The following is a 7,568-nucleotide window of genomic DNA, read 5'->3' on the forward strand; positions in this document are numbered from 1 at the left end:
TTCCGTGCAAAGGACGCACACGGGTTTGCCCTCGCAAGTCGCGGCCCGGTGGCCTGGTTGTGCGCAGCGGTAGCAGAGATTGCTACGATCAGCGCCAAACGTGCACCGGCTGGCTACGTGCCCACTTTGAAGGCACCGGTAGCACCTAATTTCCTTGCGTTCCAGTAAGGTTACCCTTGCTGCGACCCAGCCTATGAGTAGTCGTCCCTCGGTGATTTTCTTGGCCGCAAGAATTGGACACCGAACCCAGGCTCCAAACAATCCAGTTCTGTCTGGCCGAACCTCACTCACTATTACTTGTTCGCGGTTGCAGCCCCCAATCTCCGCTATCGCCTTTTTGATATCGTCCGACGTTACAGAGTCATCGAGGCCGGCCACTCGTACCTCGGCACACTTCTCCGGCCTCGACACGCTCACCCCGCTAGCATAGATTTCTTTCAGTTTACTAGCAAGGGCATCGGCCTTGTCTCCACTGCGTGATCCGGGTAGTTCTAGTATCACCGCTCCCGTCGCCGCCCGCTTAAATTTGACGGCTTCTATGCCCAAATCACTTAGTTTAATTTTTTTTTTTTTTTTTTTTTTTTTTTTTTTTTTTTTTTTTTTTTTTCCCCCCCTCCGCGGACGAATTTACCCGCGGCTCCTAGGCTTGTCGTGCCGGGGGGGCTTAGTACCTGGAACGATTGCAGCAATGCCGTCGTAAAGGGGAAGCAAATAAGGAGGTATAGGCTGGCCTTCACTTCGAAGGCTAGTCTCTGGAGAGGGCATCAGCGCCCAGCGGAAAAGATTTCCGTGAGCCCTTAGCAAGCTGGAGAGATCATTTGATCTCAAAGGTGAAACTGAGGGACTTTTACTTATTCGACGTTCCCGATTGGTGTTCTTTGGAGTGTGCCGGAGGCGGCCAGGGAGGGGGTCTGCTTCATAGCGCTACTGCGTACTTGACTCTGGGCCTCATCTGCTCTCGACTCTTTCTTTTCTAAGAAACGTGCTAGATGCGGTGTAGCTACATGCCACGCGAACTTGCGGGGTGCAAACAATAATCTCGGGAGAACCAATATTAAATCTGGTGTTGTTGTTGTCTTCTTGGGCCAAAGTGCAGTGGAACGATGGATAGCCAGCGGAACCGGCAATTATTGGATATACCTTTTGGCGATATAGTCAGCGTATAGCGGCGAACGCTCGAATACTCTTCAGCTTGTGATTGTTCTGTGTTCAATTGAAGGAGAGGCCTTATTGGGCAACAAGAGGAAGGAAACCTTGATACAAAAATCCCCTAACGTTCGGCGCTGATGAGCGTGGCGTCGGACACCTAATCCCCTCTATGAGGAATTGAGGTCGTTGACGGGCAGGTCAATGCCTAGCGCCAAAAAACAAAAAAAAAAAAAAAACGCGTCCCCGGTTCCCTCCGGAGTGACGGCGAGGACTCGCTACAGCTCGGGCACTCGGCTGCGGTACATGGGTCTTAAAGAGGGCCACAGGGGAGCGGCCCCTGGTCAAATAAAAGCAAGCATGAGTTCGAATACACGTTTAACTACCCCAGGTGGGTTAAATCCCACCCATGGCGATGCCATGGCTCAGCCCCACCGTACTCTGGGGGGGGGCAAAACTCATGAGGAAGAGAAGGATGAGGAGAGAAGAGTGGTAGGATGTGGTGATGTGAAGGAGAATACAAGGGACGGAGGCGAGATGTCTAACCGGAGTACGCCCGTCCCACTCAAAGATTGTAGAGTTATGCTGGTGCGAACTCCACTACCCATATTGAGTCCAAATAACAGCACAGGAGACCGTGAAGTTGAGGCCATTACTGCCATAGGAAAAAATGTCGGACGACAAGTGATGGAGGCCAGCCTGGAGACGAGCTGTGAGATGCTCAGCGCTGACGTATCGTTTACCTCCATCAACTCACCACATGTACAAGGGCGACCGGCGCGATTTTTTCGTCGGAAAAGAAGGAAGGAAGAATGCAGCTCTAGCGACGCTGGAACCCCTCACTCGACGAGAAAGTCGCGGGCTGCATTAAGTAAACTCCAACGAGTAGAACGGGAGAGGAGGGTTGAAGCAGAACTACTAGAGGCGACCCCCAGTCCCCCAACAAAAACTGGAAGCACAGCGCAAACCGAACGTCACGCTGATCCAAAGGTGAGGATTGAGGCCAGTCTCGCTGCAGTGGAAAAAGTCGCCCGACACTCGAGTAACCTGAAGGGCACTTTTGTCTCAGCGCTAAAACAGGCGGTAACCTCGATCCGTAGAGACGCCGAAGAGCTAGCTGACCGTACAGTCAGCGAGGAAACGAGGGCGCTCCGGAACGAAAATGAGAGACTTCGTGGACAGGTGGAAGCACTTCAAAAAGAAATGGCTGAGTTGAGAACCCTGATACAAGAGTGCTCAAGGAAACCGGTGCATAAAGAGCCATTACGGACTTCTTCACCATCTTCGCAGCTACCACAACTCTTAGCCGAGCTGGAAGGTCGTTTAATGAGGCAAATGGGCGAATGTCTTAGCGCGAGACTCGCAAACCTGGAGCCTCGATTAAATGCGGAACCGAAAATTCGGCCACCATTAGCCGCGGATCCGATTCCAATTGAGGACTCTACGACAAAGAGCATAGAAGAACACTCGATAGGGGAGAAGAGAAAATCTAGGAAAGGAAAGAAGCTGCGGGCACCTGATGCTAACAATGCACCCGATGCAGTAAGTGCGCAGATCCCACCAACCCAGAGCAACCCAGAGGCAAACTGCGAGCAAGAGTGGATAACAGTGCAAAGTAAGCGTAAACAGGCCAAGAATACCCCAACCGCTGCCATCGTAAAGCCCGTGGCTACGACTACTCAACGGCCACGAGCAAAGCTGAGAGCCCCGAGATCCACGGCCGTTGTGCTTACAATCACCGAAAAAGAACAGACCTACGCCTCTGTATTACGGGAGGCAAAGGAAAAAACCTTTTTTTTTTTTTTTTTTTTTTTTAAAATGGAGGTTGAAATGCACAGATGCAGGCCCGCGCGCGTATGCAGTCGCTAACGCGGGGACTGTGGGGATGGTTAACTCTTATCCCTCTGCTAGTCAGAGGGGAGAAACCCGACCCACTAAAAACTCCTCCAGAACCCTCCATATCGCCTGCAGTGCCAGCCTCATCCATTCTGAATGAATGACGTCTGGCACCACATTAAATTCCCCGGGGGTCGCACTAGGCATTCAACCCAGGGAATTTAGGCAAATATGTCTGCATACGGGCTCAGCGACGACGCAGCGGGACGCTGTTGGGCAGACGGCTTCCGCGTCTAGCCCCCACGCCCCCGCCCCGCCGCCGCCGAGCACAACCCCTCCGGCCATCGCCACGCACCTCCCGCTGACGCTCGGCAGCCTCCTTCTGCAGCAGAACGCGCTCGCAGAAGAAAGCCACCGCACGCCATGCCTCTTGGCTACCTAGCATCGCTGCAACAACGCTCGGTAGCGAGAGGTCCGTCCCGATGACCGACACCAGGTCGTGGCGTTGCCTCGACCAGGTGGCACATTCAGCCAGGGTGTGCTCCGCCGTGTCCTCTGGGGCGCCACAGTGGTGGCAGATAGGATAGATTTCCCGCCCTGCCACCCTGTGCAGAAACCGTCCAAAGCATCCATGCCCGGACAGAATCTGCGCCATCCGAAAGGACACAGCTCCACTCGGGCGATTCACCCATTCCCGTAAGCATGGGCGAATCGCCTCCACAGTGCGTACTCCCGCCCTCGGCGTGGCCAGATCATGGGCCCACCTATCAAGGATGACCTCCCTGGCCTGCCTCCTCGCCGGTCCGACCAGTTCGGCCCATCGGCCATCCGCCCTCGTCTCGCACTTGAGGCGATACAGGGACCCTAGGGCCACCGCCTCTAACTCCCAGGGAGGAGTCGCCGCCAACAGGCATGCCGCCTCGAACGAGACGGTCCGGTAGCAACGAGCCACCCGAACCGCCATCACTCGCTGCGGCCTCCTGAGAAGGGTGCGGTTCCTCGACCCCAACCGATCATCCCATATTGGGGCCCCATACAAGGCCATACTGCGTATAATTCCGCAGTAGAGCCTGCGCACACTCTGCTTTGGGCCCCCAATGTTCGGCAGGAGTTTTGCAAGCGCCCCCGCTGCCCCTACCAGCTTCCCCCCAAGAGCCTCAAAGTGGGCCTCAAAGTTCCAGCGCCCATCCAAGATGAGACCGAGATACTTCATCTTGGCCGCCACCGGTACCCTCACTCCTTCCACCATCAGGACCGCCCCAGGAGGTGGACCATTCCTAGGGCCATGGAACAATAGGGCGTCCGTCTTATCGAGAGACACCCTAAGGCCCAGGGCCCTTATCCGTCTCACAACAAGGGAGGTGCCGACCGTTGCGAGTCGAGCCACCTCTCCAAAACTGGCCCCACTGGCCACCACGAGGGTGTCGTCTGCATAGCAGAAGACGCGCAATCCCGGAAGAAGCGCGCCCCGCAACACCCAATCGTAGGCCATGTCCCACAAAAGCGGCCCAAGTACTGAGCCCTGAGGAACTCCACACCGCACAGGGTGGTAGGAGACCGTGCCCTCCATATTGGAGTACACGATCCGTCTTTCCATAAAATAGTCCCCCACTATTTGGCGCAGATACAGAGGGACCTCGAAAAAAGCAAGGGCCTCTCTGATCACACCAAAGGGAAGACTATTGAAAGCATTTGCAATATCTAACGATACTGCCAATGCTCTCCCTCCCCCGTCTACCACTCCAGCGGTGTGAGACCTCAGGTCCCGAAGTGCGTCGAGCGTCGACCTTCCCGCTCGGAAGCCGTACTGTGCCTCGTTTAGATCCGGCCCCTCAACAGAGAGGTGCCGGCACAATCGAGAGGCCACTACCCACTCCAGCGCCTTGCCCGCTTCATCCAGGAGGACAATAGGGCGGTAAGCCGCCGAACTGTCCACCGGGCGCCCCTCCTTGCGCACGAGACACAGTCGTCCCGTCTTCCATGCCACCGGAAACCGTCCACCACGCAGACACGCAGTGTACAGCTCCCGGACGGAGACCTCCATATGAGGGAGGACCACTGCCAGTACACGTGCATGTACACCATCCGGGCCAGGAGCTTTCTTGCGGGCTTTGAGACGGGCTAGAATGGTCTCCATCTCTATATCAGAGACTTCCGGAGCCATCTCACCCTCCCCGTCAGCCACTTCTACCATAGACGCCGTCATACTTGGAGGGACAGTGTCGGGAGGCAAAGGAAACAGGTCCGCCACCACCCGCTCCAGGAAAGTCGGCTCCAGACTCTCCACGAGAGGCATCCCCGCACCCTTCAGTCTCTTACGAGCCGACCGATAGGGACGCCCCCATGGATCATCATCAAGCCCCCGAAGCACCTCCCGATGGGCCCTTTCCTTCGCCTCACAAATAGCCTGTCGGAGAGCCCTCTTGCGATCATTATAGATCAAGCGAAGACCCTCCGTAACATCGGGACTATCTCCCCTCCTCCGGCGACTCCTGTAGCAGGCCCTTCTCGCCTCGCTACATTCGCCCCGAAGATTTCCAATATGCGACGTCCACCAGTAGACAGCTCTTCTCCCCTTCGGCGGTCTCCATTTGGGCATCGCCGCATTCGACACCCTTCGGAGACTTTGACTCAGTCTACCGACCCCTTCGTCTACATCCCCAGCACCAGCAGGCGCACACCACCCCTCCACAATGGCCACCTCCTCCGCAACCTGACGGTCAAGTCGCCGAATCGCCCAACGGGGGAAGCTGTTCTGGGAAGTCTGCCCCCGCACTGCCCACCTCATCGAGGTAGAGACCCACATCCGGATATATCGATGATCCGATAGGGTCTCCACTTCGTCCAGCACGCTCCACGCCGTCGTCGCACGGGCCGCTGCCGCAGAAGCTAGGGTCACGTCCACCCTTGAACTGCCCTGCGGACGGACACAGGTGGGCTCGGTTCCCTCATTTAGGAAAACGAGGCCCAGCTCCGCCGCCCACTCCTCCAAAACCGGACCCCTCCGACACGACACCCTATCACCCCAAGTGGAAGACCGCGCATTAAGGTCTCCCATGAGGATAAGGGGGCGCGGAAGAGCCCTCTGCACGGCCAGCCCCATGGCGTCCAGGAAGTCCTCGAAGTGGCTCAGACGCTCATTGGGCGAAAAATACGCTCCAACAAGCGTCCAGTCCCCCCAATCAGCCAGGACAAAACCGGAACCCCTCTCTCTTAGAGAGAGAGGAGGTCCATGAGGCCGAGCAATGACAGCCGCATCGCCTCGAAGGTCCCCCACCCACGAATTCTGCCGCGACACGTAATAGGGCTCTGTGACAACGGCCGCCATCACACCCCACTCCGCCATCGACTGCAAGAACAAGTCCTGAGCCGCAGCAGAGCGCCTTAGGTTCCCCTGGAGGAGGCTAAGGAGGTTGTCAGACATTTTATTTGTTTGACACCTCCACACCAACCTCCATGGGAACGTTCTCCACCACGGTGCCGGACGCTTTAGGGGCATGCGGGGCCCTCCCTTGCCTTGGAGGGTTGCAGGCCCTTCCCGCCATCTTGTGGTTCGCTGCCTTCCCGGCCGCCGCACAGACCAAACAATGCAGCTCTTTCGAGCTGCATTCATTAGCCTTATGGCCCGCAACCCCACATCGGTGGCAAGCCTCCGCCAGGTCCACCGCTGAGTCGCATGTTGCGCGCACATGTCCCAGCTGTTGACACTTAAAGCACCTCAAAGGGCGGTGCTCCTGGATTTCCACTCGACAAGAACTCCACCCAATGAGGAGCCTCCCACTCTTGATCTTATTGGCGGAGGCAACCGGACATAGGAGGAACATCTCCCCCAAACCCCGGCCCCCATGCCTCATTATTTTCCCTGGTTTAATTGCCGCCACTGGGCACTCCCCCATGGCAGCCACCGCCTCCACAACATTCCCCTCGGTGATACTGTCATCAAGGTCCCGGATGCGGAGGTCCGCGCACTTGACGGGCCTCCCCACCGAGGCCTCTTCCGACAGAACCACCCTCAGTTTTTCAGCTAGGCGGTTAGCCTTCTCCTCCCTACCTTCTCCGGGCACCTCCAGCATCCGAGCTCCGGTAGCCGTTACTCGGATGCTTATACGCTCGATCCCCAAGTCAGGCAGACTGATGGCCTGCCTTGCCTTGGACAGAGCAGAAGCGTAGGTAACCCCCCGCTCCACCGCTCCCTGCAGCAGTGTTAAAACCACTGCAGCAGTTGTCGGCGGAGCAAGGGAAGACCGCACCCCAACAGGCTTCTCCATAGCCGCCGGCTGCCTTGCCGGGAGACCTACCCCACCCTTGGTAGGAAGAGCCGGTGCAGCTGGAAGACTGTCCGACTTCTTCTTGCCCTTACTCTTCTTCTTCTTCTTCTTGCCGGTCACTGTCGCCCAGCTGGGACCCGCTGGAGGCATCTCTGAAGAGACCCCTCCATTTCCCGGGACATTTTCTTCTGAGCTCTGGACCCCAACTCCTGCGGGACCACTGTGGGCTCTCTTGCCCTGTGGCCCCGGACAATTTGAGGCCACCTGGGCCTCACCCCCTAAGGAGCCCTTGGAGGCCCCATGGGGGCCTCGGTCTAA

The sequence above is a fragment of the Pieris rapae genome, unplaced genomic scaffold, assembly GCF_905147795.1.
Source record: "Pieris rapae unplaced genomic scaffold, ilPieRapa1.1, whole genome shotgun sequence".
NCBI lineage: Eukaryota > Metazoa > Arthropoda > Insecta > Lepidoptera > Pieridae > Pieris > Pieris rapae.